Source organism: Gorilla gorilla, chromosome 22 (genome assembly GCF_029281585.2).
Source record: "Gorilla gorilla gorilla isolate KB3781 chromosome 22, NHGRI_mGorGor1-v2.1_pri, whole genome shotgun sequence".
NCBI lineage: Eukaryota > Metazoa > Chordata > Mammalia > Primates > Hominidae > Gorilla > Gorilla gorilla.
In genome coordinates, this window is record NC_073246.2 from 9976655 (window position 1) to 9993767 (window position 17113).

Here is a 17113-nt window from a genome sequence, read left to right on the forward strand (position 1 = left end):
TACTGTACATAAAATATCAAACTACACCAACTATATATTATATACTGCAAATAAAATATCAAACTACACCAAATATATATTACACTGTACATAAAATGTCAAATTTCACCAAGGATACATTAAGCACTGTACATAAAATATGAAAGTACACCAAATATATATTACGTACTGTATATAAAATATCAAATTTCACCAATTATATATCTACTGTACATAAAATATGAAAGTACATGAAATATATATTATATACTGTACATAAAATATCAAATTTCACCCAATATGTATTATATAGTGTACATAAAATATCATATTTCACCAAATTTATATTATATACTATACATAAATGTCAAAATACATCAAATATATATTATATACTGTACATAAAATGTCAAAGTAAATGAAATATATATTATATACTGTACATAAAATATCAAAAGAAATGAAATATATATATTATACTGTACATAAAATATCAAATTTCATCAAATATATATTATATACTGTACATGAAATATCAAAGTACAGCAAATATATGCTATTTACTGTACATAAAATGTCAAAATACAAAAAATATATATTATATACCCTACATAAAATATCAAAGTAAATCAAATATATATTATATACTGTACACAATGATCAAATATATATTATATACTGTACATAAAATATCAAAGTAAACCAAATATATATTACATACCCCACATAAAATATAAAATTATTCCAAATATATATCTTATACTGTAGATAAAATATCAAACTTCACCAAATATATACTATATACTGTACATAAAATATCAAATTACAAAAATTATATATTATATACTGTACATAAAACATCAATTACACTAAATAAAAATTATATACTGTACATAAAATATCAAAATACAACAAATACATATTATATACTGTACGTTAAATATCAAATTAAATCAAATATATATTATATTATGTATATAAAATATCAAAGTAAACCAAATTCATATTATATACTGTAGATAAAATATCAAATTTCACCATATATATGTTATATACCGCACATAAAATATCGTTTCACCAAATATATAGTATATACTGTACATAACATATCAAATTTCAGCAAATATATATTATATACTGTACATAAAATATCAAAATTTCCCCAAATATATATTGTATACTGTACATAAAGTATCAAATTTCAGCAAATACTTATTATATACTGTACATAAAATATCAAAGTACACCATATATATTATATACTGTACATAAAATATCAAGTTTCACCAAACATAAACTGTATGCTGTATATGAAATATGAAAGTACACCAAATACATATTATATACTGTACATAAAATATCAAAATTCACCAAATATATATTATATACTATACATAAAATATCATATTTCACCAAATATATATTATATACTGTACATAAAATATCAAATTTCACCAAATATATATTATGTAATGTACATAAAATATCAAATTTCACCAAATATATATTACATACGGTACATAAAATATCAAATTCCACCAAATATATATTAGATACTGTGCATAATATATCATAGTTCACAAGATATATATTACATACTGTAGATAAAATATCAAAGTATACCAAATATATATTATATACTGTACATGAAATATCAAATTTCATTAAATATATATTATAAACTGTATATAAAATATCAAATTTCACCAAATATATATTATATACTGTACATAAATTATCAAAGTACACCAAATATACATTATATACTGTACATAAAGTATCAAATTTCACCAACTATATACTGTATACTGTATATGAAATATCAAAGTACACAAAATATATTTTATATACTGTACATAAAATATCAAATTTCCCGAAATATATATTATATACTGTACATGAAATATCACATGTCACAAAATATATATTAGATACTGTACACAATGTATCAAAGTACACCAAATATATATTATATACTGTACATAAAATATAAAAGTATACCAAATATATATCTCGTACTGTAGACTAAATATCGAACTTCACCAAATATATACGATACACTGTACATAAAATATCAAATTTCAAAAAATATCTATTATAAAATGTTCATAAAATATCAAAGTACAACATATATATATTATATACTGTACATAAAATGTCAAAATACAACAAATATATATTATATACTGTACATAAAATATCTAATTTCATAAAATATCAAATTTCTCCAAATATATATTACATACTGTACAAAAAATATCAAAGTACGCCAAATATATATTATAAACTGTACATAAAATAACAAATTTCACCAAATATATATTATATACTGCACATAAAATATCAAACTTCACCAAATATATATTATATTCTGTACAGAAAATATCAAAGTACACCAAATATGCATTATATACTGTATATAAAATATCACAGTACACAAAATATATATTATATAGTATACATAAAATAGCACAATACACCATATATATATTATATAATGTACATAAAATATCAAAATACCACAAATACATATTGTATACTGTACATAAAATATAAAAATGCACCAAATATATATTATCTACTGTACATTAAATATCAAAGTACACCAAATATATATTATATGCTGTGAATAAAATATAAAGTTACACCAAATATATATTATATGCTGTACATAAGATATCAAATTACACTGAATACATAATAAATACTGTACATATAATATAAATGTACACCAAATATGTACTATATACTGTACATAAAATGTGAAAATGCACAAAATACTTATTATATACAGTACATAAAATATCAAATTACACAAAATATATATTATATTCTCTAAATAAAATATCAAAGTACACCAAATATATATTATATACTGTACATAAAATATGAAAATACACACTATATATATTATATACTTTACATAAAATATCAAAGTACACCAAGTATATATTACAAACTGAACATAAAATATCAAATTACACTTAATGAATATTATTTAATGTACATAAAATATCAAAGTTCACCAAATATACATTATATACTATATATAGAATATCACAGTACACCAAATGTATATTTATACTGTACATAAAGTATAAAAGTTCCCCAAACATATCTTACTTACCATACATAAAATATGAAAATATACAAAGTATATATTATGTACTGTACATAAAATATACAAGTAGACCAAATATACATTATATACTTTACATAAAATACCGAATTTCACCAAATATATATTATATACTGTACATAAAATATTAAACTACAGCAAATATATAGTATATACTGTACATAAAATATCAAATTTCACCAAATATATATTATATACTGTACATAAAATAGAAAAGTACACCAAATATGTATTTTATATTGTGGATAAAATATGGAAATACACAAATTATATATCATATACTGTACATAAAATATCAAAGTACACCAAATGTATTTTCTAAACTGTACATAAAATATCAAATTACACTAAACAAATATTATATACTATACATAAAATATCAAAGTAAACCAAATATATATTATATACCGTACATAAAATATGAAAATACACAAAATATGTATTACATACTGTACGTAAAACATCAAAGTACACCAAATATATATCATGAACTGAACATAAAATATCAGCTTACAGTAAAAAAATATTATATACTGTACGTAAAATATATCAGTACACAAAATATATATTATATACTGTACATAAAATATGAAAATACACAAAATATATATTGTATTCTGTACATAAAATATCAAAGTACACCAAATATATTTTATAAACAGTAAATGAAATATCAAATTACACTAAACTACTATTATATATTGTACATAAAATATAAAATTACACCAAATATATATTATATTCTGCACTTAAAATATGAAAATATACAAACTATATGTGATATACTGTACATAAAATACCAAAGTACACCAATTATATCTTATATACTGTACACAAAATATAAAAATAAACAAAATATATATTATGTACTGTACATAAAATATCAAAGTACACCAAACATATATTATAATCTGTACTTAAAATATTAAATAACACTAAATAAATAATATATACCACACATAAAATATAAATGTACACCAAATATATATTATATACTGTTCATAAAATATCAAAGCACACCATATATATATTATATACTGCACATAAAATACCAGAGTACATCAAATATATATTATATACTGTAGAAAAAATATCACCATACACTATATATATTATGTACTTTACATTAAATATCAAAATACCCAAAATAAGTATTATATACTGTACATAAAATATCAAACTACACCAAATATGTATTATATACTGTACATAAAATATCAAATTACACCAAATATATATTTTATACTGTACATAAAATATAAAATCACGCCAAATATATATTATATACTGTACATAACATAACATATGAAATTACACTGAATACATATTATATACTGTGCATAAAATATAAAAGTACAATAAGTAAATATTATATACTGTAAATAAAATATGAATATACACAAAATACATATCACATACTGTGCATAAAATATGAAAGTACACCAAATATATATTATACACTGTACATAAAATTTCAAATTAAATTAAATATATATTATATACTGTTCTTATAGTAGTAAACCAAATACATATTTTATACTGTACATAAAATGGGAAAATATACAAAATACGTGTTATATACAGTACATAATATATAAAAGTACATCAAATATATATTATATACTGTACATAAATTATGAAAGTACACAAAGTGCATATCACATACTGTACATAAAATATCAAAGTACACCAAATATATATTATATACTGTACATAAAATTTTAAATTAAACTAAATATATATTATATACTGTTCTTACAATATAATAGTATACCAAATATATATTTTATACTCCACATAAAATGTGAAAATACACAAAATACGTATTATATACAGTACATAAAATATCAAAGTTCTCCAAATATATATTATATACTGTACATAAAATATCAAAGCACACCAAATATATATTATAAACTGTACATAAAATATCAAATTATGCCTAATAAATATTACATACTGTACATAAAATATAAAAGTACCCCAAATATGTCTTTTATACTGTGCATGAATTATGAAAATATAGAAAATTTATATTATGTACTGTGCATAAAATATCTAAGTACACCAAATACATATTATATACTGTACACATATTATGGAAATACACAAAATATATAATATGTACTATACATAAAATATCAAAGTACACAAAATATATATTATAAACTGTACTTAAAATATCAAATTACACGATAGAAATATTACATACTGTACATAAAATAAAAAGGAAACCAAATATATATTATGTACTGTACATAAAATATGAAAATGTACAAAATATATATTATACTGTACATAAAATTTCAAAGTACACCAAATGTATATTATATACTGTACATAAATTATCAAAGCATAACAAATACATATTATATACTGTACATAAAATATAAAAGTACTCCAAATATATTTTACACTGTACATAAAATATAAAAGTACACCAAAAATATCTCATATACTGCACATAAAATATTAAAATATACAAAATATATATTACATACTGAACATAAAATGTCAAAGTACACCGAATGTATATTATATACTGTACATAAAATATGAAAGTACCCATGATATATATTATATACTGTACATAAAATATCAAAGTACAACAAATATACATTATAAACTGTTCATAAAATAGCAAATTACAATAAATAAATATTTTATACTGTACATAAAATATAAATGTAAACCAAATATATATTATATACTGTACATAAAATATGAAATTATACTAAATATATATTATATACTGAACATAAAATATCAAAGTACGCCAAATATATATTATATGCTGTACATAAAATATGAAAATACACAATATATATTATATACTGAACATAAAATATCAAAGTGCACCAAATATATATTATGAACTGTACATAAAATATCAAATTACAATAAATAAATATTATATACTGCACATAAAATATAAAAGTACCCCAAATATATATTATATACTGTACATAAAATATGAAATTATATGAAATATATATTATATACTGTTCATAATATATCAATGTACACCAAATATATATTATATACTGTACATAATATATCAAAGGACACCAAATATTCATTATATATTGTTCATAAAATATAAATTTACACCAAATATACGTTATATACTGTACATAATATATCAAATTGCACGGAATATATATTTAATACTGCACATAAAATATAAAATAACGGCAAATATATATTAAATACTGCACATAAAATACAAAATTACAACAAATATATATTATACACTGTACATAAAATATCAAGGTACACCAAACCTATATTATATACTGTACATTGAATATCGAAGTACACCAAGTAAATATGATATACGGTATATAAAATATTAAAGTACACCAAATATATATTATAAACTATATCTAAAATATAAAATTACACTAAATACATATTACATTGAGTACATAAAATATCAAAGTACACCAAATATATATTATATACTGTACATAAAATATCAAATCACACCAAATATATATTATATACTGTATATAAAATATCAAATTACACTAAATAAATATCATATACTGTACATAAAATATAAAAGTACAACAAATAAATATTATATAGTGTACATAAAATATGAAAATATACAAAGTATATATTATATACTGTACATAAAGTACCAAAGTACACCAAATATATATTATATACTGTACATAAAATATGAAAATACAAAATATATATGTTATATACTGTAAATAAAATATCAAAGTACACCAAATATATGTTATATTCTGTACATAAAACATCAAAATACACCAGATATATATTGTAAACTGTAAATCAAATATCAAATTACACTAAAAAAATATTATATACTGTACATAAAATATAAAATTACACCAAATAAATTATATACGGTATATAAAATATGAAAATATACAAAATATATACTATATACTGTAAATAAAACATCAAAGTTCACCAAATATATATTATATACTGTACATAAAATATGAAAATACGGAAAATATATATTATATACTGTACATAAAATATGAAAGTACACCAAATATATATTATACACTGTACATAAAACATCAAATTTCACTAAATAAATATTATATAATGTACGTAAAATATAAAAGTACACCAAATATATCTTATATACTGTACATAAAATATGAAAATGTAGAAAATATATACTATATACTGTATGTAAAATATCAAAGTACACCAAATATATATTATATCCTGAACAGAAAATATCAAAGCACACCAAATATATAGTATATACTCTACATAAAATGTCAAATTACACCAAATATACATTATATACTGTACATAAAATAACAAAGTACACCTATTATATATTATATTCTGTACATAATATATCATTGTACTCCAAATATATATTATGTACCACACGTAAAATATCAAAGTACGCTTTATACACACTATATTCTGTACATACAATATAAAAGTACACCAAATATATATCATATATTGTACATAAAGTATCAAAGTACACCAAATATATATTACATACAGTACATAATATATCAAAGTACACCAAGTATATATTATATACTGTATGTAAAATATCAAACTATACCAAATATTTATTATATACTGCACATAAAATATCAAAGCACACTAAATACATGTTATATGCTGTACATAAAATATCAAAGTACACAGACAATTTATTACATACTGTACATAAAATATCAAAGTACAGCAAATATACATTATATACTATACGTAAAATATCAAAGTACAGCAAATATATATTATATAGTGTATATAAAATATCAAATTACACCAGAAATATATTATATACTGTACATAAAATTTCAAATTATACCTAATAAGTATCATATACTGTACATAAAATATCAGAGTACAAAAAATATAGATTATGTAGTGTATATAAGGTATCAAAGTACAACAAATACCTATGATATACTGTACATAATATATTAAAGTACACCAAATATATTATGTCAGTCATAAATGCTCACCTATTGCGCAATTCCGTTTCTACGAATTGTCCACAATATGGAAAACTATTCTTATGGGGTCGATCGCACTATGTAGTTGCTACCTAGGGCTTAGGGTCAGGGAGAGGGTTTGAGACAGAATGAGGAGTGACTAATGTCTACAGGGATTCTCTGGTCGGGGGTGATAAGACGTTCTACAACGGATTGCGAATTAAAAGGGAATGTGCACAACCACAGGTATACTAAAAGCCACTCAATTCATGACTTTTAATGGGGGAATCTTATGTGGCGCACTCTCACCGAGACCACGGCAGACATAGTGAGAGAGAAAAAGGTGAGTAAATATCTGAAACGGAGGAAGAAACAGAGAGAATGAAAAGCCCTGTGAATGGAAGGGAGAGCGAAAAGGGCAAATGGTCCTATTTACAAATGACAGATGTGAAACTGGGGTTCACATCAACAGTGTCACTGCCAGGAAGGAGGGTCATGTGAGCCATGTCACCGGTAGTGTGGCCCGCAGGGATGCCGACATGCTGGAGCGTCGTGCCAGCATGGGCTCTGGCAGCCACGTGGGCCAGCAGGAGGGTCCCGCTGCACAGCTGTGGGGCGAGGATAGACTGGGTGGTGATATCGGCCATGACAGGGGCCTCTTCTGCTGGCGAGAGCGTGACAGTAGCAAGTAGAGGGACAAGACTGCGTGTGAGGACGGAATGGAGGAGGGGCTCTTCTGCGGCTGGGTGTGGGGCCCTCACCGGAACTGTGGAGAAATGACCAGGTAACTGCGTCACGTGGGCTAGTAGATTGGCCAGGGCTTCGAACTGAAGGACAATAACGGGGAGTAGCTGTCAGGCCCTGGGAGTGGAGATGGGTTTGTGGTCACTGAGGGATGCATGGGAGCCATCCCTGTATAGGTCCAGGTCATAGGGAGATAGGCTCGTGAGGCCTGTGGGTGTCTAGGGTTGTCCTGGGTGCCTGGGGCTGACTGTGGCAGAAATCTGGGGAGGGCTGGAGAGAAGCTGGGAGACACAGGAGAGTCCCTGAAGGCAGGGGGTGAAGAGGTGAAAGAAATGGGGGAGGGTTGCAGTAAGGTCCGTGAGTTTGTAGGTGATTCCTGGGTGTGGGAAGCTGACTCCAGGTGAAATCTGGAGATGGCTGGAGAGTAGCTGAGAGAGACAGAAGAGTCCCTGAGGGCTGGGGGTGAGAACATGAGGGAGACTGGGGAGTAAGTCAGTGAAATTCGCGAGTTCGGTGGTGTATCGTGGGCGCCTGGAACTGACTCCAGCTGGAATCTAGAGAAGTTTTGACAGTAGCTGAAAGAGACACAAGAGTCCCTGTGGGCTGAGGGCAAAGACCTGAGAGAGACCAGGGAGGACCTCAGTGAAGTCTGTGAGTCTGTAGGTGATTCCAGAGTGTGGGAGGCTGACTCCCGCTGAAATCTGGGCGTGGTGGGAGAGTAGCTGGGACAGACTGGAGAGTCCCAGGGGGCTGGGGGTGAAGACATGAGAGAGACTGGGGAGTAACTCAGTGAAACTGCTGAGTTTGTAGGTGATACCTGGGAGCCCGGAACTGACTCCCGCTGAAATCTGGGCATGGTTGGAGAGTAGCTGGGACACACAGGAGAGTCCCTGAGGGCTGGGGGTGAAGACATGAGAGAGACCTGGGAGTAACTCAGTGAAACTGGAGAGTTTGGTGGTGACTCCGGGGTGCCAGGAACTGACTCCAGCTGAAATGTGGGGGTGGTTGGAGAGTAGCTGGGACAGACAGGAGAGTCCCTGAGGGCTGGTGAAGACATGAGAGAGACTGGAGAGTAATTGAGTGAAATTGGTGAGTTTGGTGGCGATTCTGGGGTGCAAGGAACTGCTTCGAGCTGAAATCTGGGCGTAGTTGGAGAGTAGCTGCGACAGACAGTAGAGTCCCTGAGGGCTGGTGAAGACATGAGAGAGACTGGAGAGTAATTGAGTGAAATTGGTGAGTTTGGTGTTGATTCCGGGGTGCAAGGAACTGCTTCCAGATGAAATCTGGGCGTTGTTGGAGAGTAGCTGGGACAGACAGGAGAGTCCCAGAGGGCTGGTGAAGACATGAGAGAGACTGGAGAGTAATTGAGTGAAATTGGTGAGTTTGGTGTTGATTCCGGGGTGCAAGGAACTGCTTCCAGCTGAAATGTGGGCGCTGTTGGAGAGTAGCTGGGACAGACAGGAGAGTCCCTGAGGGCTGGTGAAGACATGAGAGAGACTGGGGAGTAACGCAGTGAAATTGGTGAGTTTGGTGGTGATTCCTGGGTGCCAGGAACTGACTGCCGCTGAAGTGTGGGCGTGGTTGGAGAGTAGCTGGGACACACAGGAGAGTCCCTGAGGGTTGGAGATAAAGACGTGCTAGAGACTGGGGAGTAACTGAGTGAAACTGGTGAGTTTGGTGGTGATTCCGGGGTGCCTGGAACTGACTCCAGCTGAAATGTGGGCGTGGTTGGAGAGTAGCTGGGACACACGGGAGAGTCCCTGAGGGATGGTGAAGACATGAGAGAGACTGGGGAGCAACGCAGTGAAATTGGTGAGTTTGGTGGTGATTTCCGGGTGCCTGCAACGGACTCCCGCTGAAGTGTGGGTGTGTTTGGAGAGTAGCTGGGACACACAGGCGAGTCCCTGAGGGTTGGAGATAAAGACGTGCTAGAGACTGGGGAGTAACTCAGTGAAAGTGGCGGGCTTGGTGGTGATCCCTGGGTTCCTGGAACTGACCCGCGCTGAAATGTGGGCGTGGCTGGAGAGTAGCTGGGACAGACTGGAGGGTCCGTAAGGGCTGGGGGTGAAGACGTGAGAGAGACTGGCGAGGATCTCACTGAGGTCTGTGAGTTTGTAGGTGTTTCTGGGGTGTGGGGTACAGACTCCCGCTGAAATCTGGGCGTAGTTGGAGAGTAGCTGGGACAGACAGGAGAGTCATGGGTGGCTGGGGGTGAGCTGCTGGATGATGGCAGTAAGAACATATGGTATATTATTGATGAATGAGGTGACTGTGAAGAATCTCCAGTGGAGGACACGGGAGAACACGATGACATGAGTGACTGTCCTGCTTGGTTAGGAAAGGGAAACTTAAAGTTGTGGAATTCTGCTGATGATGGATGTGAGAGTGGTGAAGCCCTGTGGGATGATGTAGAGTACTTCCACATCCCTGGTGGGGAGCTGCCCCTTGGGTGTGAGTTTCTGGTAGGGGAGAGGGAGAAGCTGGGTGAGGCAGGCATGAATCTTGAGGAGTCAGGGCTGGGGGACCGCTCATATTCTCCCGAGACCTGTGAGTCTCTGGGGGACTCCGGGGTGCATGGGGCTGACTCCCGCAGGAACCTGGGGATGGCTGGAGAGTAACTGGGAGCCACAGGAGAGTCCCTGAGGCCTGGGGGTGAAGAGATGAAAGACACAGGGGTGGAGCACTGTGAGGCTCGTGAGTTTGTTGGTGATTCCTGGGTGTGGGGGGCTGACTCCAGCTGAAATCTGGGGTTGTTTGGAGAGTAGCTGGGAGACACAGGAGACCCCCGGAGAGCTGGGGGTGAGCTGCTGGGTGATGGCAGTACGAACATGTGGTATATTATTGATGAACGTGGGGACTCTGAGGAATCCTCAGAGGAGGACACGGGAGAGCCCAATGGCTTCATTGATTGCCCATCACGGTGAGGACAGGGAAATGGGAGCTTGTGGGATTCTGGTGATGACAGAGGTGAGTGTGGTGAAGCCCTAGGGGATGGTGAATGGTAGCTCCGGATCCCTGGTGAGGCGCTTCCCCTTAAGCCTGAGTTTCTGAGAGGGGAGAGGGAGAAGCTGGGTGAGGCTCGCATGGATCTTGGGGAGTCCGGGCTGGGGGACCGTTCATAAGAAGAGCCAGACAAGACCCTACTGTTCTTAGGTGCAGACATGATTAGGAAACCTGCAGCTCCCAGGGGCCCCTACGAATTTTCTAACTCACAGAAGGAAGGAGTGTGTGTGTGTGTGTGTGTGTGTGTGTGTGTGTGTGTGTGTGAGTGTGTGTGTTTGTGTGTGTGCGGTGTGAGGTATGTGCCCCTTCAGAAAATGGAAATCAACCAACCAATGAGACAGACAGACAGACAGACAGACAGACAGAGATTCACTTGCCCAAGTGTTCTGTCCTGTCATCTGAATCAGCTTCCAAGTCGCAAGACGCTGTGAGCTCCAAGTCCACGCAGAGTCCGCCAAACGCTCCGGCCGCTGATCCGCTCCGCGAAGATCTGAGTACAGGCCAGCCAGGGTGGGTTTAAATAGCCTCGGGCGCAGCCTAGCAGCGGAAAGGGCGGAGCTTCACTCCTCCTTTCCATCAGTCACCCCCAACTTTCCCAGGCTACACCTCGTAGGAAACTGTTCTCTTGCTTTGATTTCATGCGCCACCTTTGGGACAATCTAAGAACTTACAAGTTTTCTTGGCCAGATAACTTAGGAATTGTATGCACTGAAACACGGAAAACCAACTAGTGGTTCTGTGGTTCCCACGTTGTGGTTTTGACACCAGCAGCATCCTTGCAACAATCAAACCCCGGAGATCCACAGATCTGCGTTGTAACAAGACCTCCCCCTGACCCTGATGCATGGCAGTTTAAGAAGTCTTTCCGTGTAAGCCAAAAGACTTGGAGGAAAAGGTGGAGATATGCGTTGTAGAAACATTCTTTTGCTCTGGAACCACGTAGAGACTTGGGAGCCTGTTGGGTTGAGCATTCGTTGGATGAGGGTGGTCGGGTTAGGAATATCAAGGTGTGGCTCCAGGTAATCCAATCATCTAATTAAGATTCCAGTTGGGCTCATCTGTTTTAAAATTCCGTTTGTGTAAATTCTTTCAGTCAGACTGAGAATGGCAAAGCCTCAACCCCAATTTCCAGGGAGGGCTGAGAGCCTCAGGTGGAGTTGATCACCAATAGCCTATGGTTTAACCCATCATGCCTATAGAATGAGGTCTCCATAAAAACCCGAAAGGACTGGGTTCGGAGAGCTTCTGGATAACACTTCCTGGAAGGCAGTGCGCCCCTCCCCACATGCCGGGCCCCAAATTTATTTCCGAATGTTTGCAATATCCGCTAAAATACAATGGCAAATGTAAGTGTTTCCCTGCGTGCTGTGAGCTCTTCCAGCAAATGAAAGCAAATAAATCTGGGAGTGGTGGCAACCTGATTTCTAGCCAGTTGCTGAGAAGCACAGGTAAAACAACGTAGGGCTTCCCATTGTTATTAGTGTGGGAGGCCTGTCTGGCAGGACTCGGCCCTTTGGAATCTAATGCTATGTCCCGGTAGATAGCGTCACCATTGAATTAGAAGACACACATATGTTGAGAATAATATTTCTGCTCATTTGCTGCACGTCTTATTTACAATATGTAATCAAATTCTTTATCCTGACCTTATGGCACCTGGGTTGAGAACCATGATGGGAAGCAAACATTGGTCTGTCACTTTCTGAGTTTGAAACTTTATTTTGCCTTTAGCGTTTTGCTATTGCTTTTTCGTTTTCTTTTGTTTCGTTTTGTTTCCAAGTTCTGGGGTATATGTGCAGGATGTGCAGATTTGTTACTAAGGTAAACAATCGTGTGCCATGGTGGTTTGCTGCACCTGTCCACCCATCACCTAGGTATAAAGCCCAGCGTGCAGTAGCTGTTTTTCTTAACGCTGTGCCTCCCGAAACGCCCCAGTGTGTGTTGTTCCCCTTCCTGTGTCCATGTGATCCCATTTTTCAGCTCCCATTATAAGTGAGAATGTGGCGTTTGATTTTCTTTCCCTCGATTAGTTTGCTGAGGATAATGACCTCACATCACCAGTGCTTTTGTTTTTTATTATAAAGAGTAGTATTTTATTGAATAAGATTTGCTCACAGAAAACGAAGCTTAAATCTACAATGAATGCCGGACTCTACAGCAGAAAGCAATTTTCTCACTTTTCCACACACAATGGTTCCTACTAAGTGAAAAAATGCCATAAAATTTCATTCACAAATGTACTACTCTGTCTCAAAACATCTCACATAATCATGCACTGTACTAAAGCCATTAGATCAGTTCTTCAGTCAGGTTAAAGAAGTATCCCTCTAATAACTGATTTTTATAATGCTATCAATCTCCACTCCCAATCAGTCTGCCATTGTTAATGGCGTACAGCATTATTGAATACAATGGAATTGATGACGCCCATATCCACGGACAAACCGTGACTTACGATGGTTTGATTTATGATTTTTCAACGTTATGATGGGTTTATTGGAATATTAGATGCGTTTCTGAGTTACACTGGGTTTAGGAGTATGCGACCCTATAGTCCAGAAACAGCTGTATAAAGAAAAACAGGTGTACCTAATTAAAATATGCCTAGTGACTTGGGATAAATCAATAGATGTTCACAACTGATGGAGAGCCGTGAAAGAGAGATAGCGGTAAATAGTTACAATAACACAATTTTCCTGCACCTGTGGAGGATTTCCCCAAAAAAACGCAGAATGTGGGATGCACCTAAGGCATATGAAAGAGAGAGGGCAGAAGGAGTAAGAGAGAAATAGGAGGAAGGAAGGAAGGAAGGAAGGAAAGAAGGAAGGAAGGAAGGAAGCAAGGAAGGAAGGAAGGAAGGAAGGAAGGAAAGAAGGAAAGAAGGACGGAAGGAAGGAGAAAACACCCGGTGTTACTAAAACCCCAAAAAGACTGGTTTCCCCCTGTGGGTAAGCCTACAATGTGGATGAATCTTGAAAATATTGTGCTACGTGTTATGTCAGTCATAAAAGCTCACCTATTGTGCAATTCCGTTTATAGGAATTGTCCACAATATGGAAATCTATTCATATGGGGTTGATCGCACTATGTAGTTGCTACCTAGTGCTGAGGGTCAGGGAGAGGGTTTGAGACAGAATGAGGAGTGACTAATGTCTACAGGGTTTTTCTCTGGTCGGGGGTGATAAGACGTTCTACAACGGATTGCGAATTAAAAGGGAATGTGCACAACCACAGGTATACTAAAAGCCACTCAATTCATGACTTTTAATGGGGGAATCTTATGTGGCGCACTCTCATCGAGACCACGGCAGACATAGTGAGAGAGAAAAAGGTGAGTAAATATCTGAAACGGAGGCAGAAACAGAGAGAATGAAAAGCCCTGTGAATGGAAGGGAGAGTGAAAAGGGCAAATGGTCCTATTTACAAATGACAGATGTGAAACTGGGGTTCACATCAACAGTGTCACTGCCAGGAAGGAGGGTCATGTGAGCCATGTCACCGGTAGTGTGGCCCGCAGGGACGCCGACATGCTGGAGCGTCGTGCCAGCATGGGCTCTGGCAGCCACGTGGGCCGGCAGGAGGGTCCCGCTGCACAGCTGTGGGGTGAGGATAGACTGGGTGGTGATATCGGCCATGACAGGGGCCTCTTCTGCTGGCAAGAGGGTGACAGTAGCAAGTAGAGGGACAGGCCTGCGTGTGAGGATGGAATGCAGGAGGGGCTCTTCTGCGGCTGGGTGTGGGGCCCTCACCGGAACTGTGGAGAAATGGCCAGGTAACTGCGTCACGTGGGCTAGTAGATTGGCCAGGGCTTCGAACTGAAGGACAATAACGGGGAGTAGCTGTCAGGCCCTGGGAGTGTCTGAGTGTAAGTGGAGATGGGTTTGGGGTCACTGAGGGATGCGTGGGAGCCATCCCTGTATAGGTCCAGGTCATAGGGAGATAGGCTCGTGAGGCCTGTGGGTGTCTAGGGTTGTCCTGGGTGCCTGGGGCTGACTGTGGCAGAAATCTGGGGAGGGCTGGAGAGAAGCTGGGAGACACAGGAGAGTCCCTGAAGGCAGGGGGTGAAGAGGTGAAAGAAATGGGGGAGGGTTGCAGTAAGGTCCGTGAGTTTGTAGGTGATTCCTGGGTGTGGGAAGCTGACTCCAGGTGAAATCTGGAGATGGCTGGAGAGTAGCTGAGAGAGACAGAAGAGTCCCTGAGGGCTGGGGGTGAGAACATGAGGGAGACTGGGGAGTAAGTCAGTGAAATTCGCGAGTTCGGTGGTGTATCGTGGGCGCCTGGAACTGACTCCAGCTGGAATCTACAGAAATTTTGACAGTAGCTGAAAGAGACACAAGAGTCCCTGTGGGCTGAGGGCAAAGACCTGAGAGAGACCAGGGAGGACCTCAGTGAAGTCTGTGAGTCTGTAGGTGATTCCGGAGTGTGGGAGGCTGACTCCCGCTGAAATCTGGGCGTGGTGGGAGAGTAGCTGGGACAGACAGGAGAGTCCCAGGGGGCTGGGGGTGAAGACATGAGAGAGACTGGGGAGTAACCCAGTGAAACTGCTGAGTTTGTAGGTGATACCTGGGAGCCCGGAACTGACTCCCGCTGAAATCTGGGCATGGTTGGAGAGTAGCTGGGACACACAGGAGAGTCCCTGAGGGCTGGGGGTGAAGACATGAGAGAGACCGGGGAGTAACTCAGTGAAACTGGAGAGTTTGGTGGTGACTCCGGGGTGCCAGGAACTGACTCCAGCTGAAATGTGGCGGTGGTTGGAGAGTAGCTGGGACAGACAGGAGAGTCCCTGAGGGCTGGTGAAGACATGAGAGAGACTGGAGAGTAATTGAGTGAAATTGGTGAGTTTGGTGGCAATTCTGGGGTGCAAGGAACTGCTTCGAGCTGAAATCTGGGCGTAGTTGGAGAGTAGCTGCGACAGACAGTAGAGTCCCTGAGGGCTGGTGAAGACATGAGAGAGACTGGAGAGTAATTGAGTGAAATTGGTGAGTTTGGTGTTGATTCCGGGGTGCAAGGAACTGCTTCCAGATGAAATCTGGGCGTTGTTGGAGAGTAGCTGGGACAGACAGGAGAGTCCCAGAGGGCTGGTGAAGACATGAGAGAGACTGGAGAGTAATTGAGTGAAATTGGTGAGTTTGGTGTTGATTCCGGGGTGCAAGGAACTGCTTCCAGCTGAAATGTGGGCGCTGTTGGAGAGTAGCTGGGACAGACAGGAGAGTCCCTGAGGGCTGGTGAAGACATGAGAGAGACTGGGGAGTAACGCAGTGAAATTGGTGAGTTTGGTGGTGATTCCTGG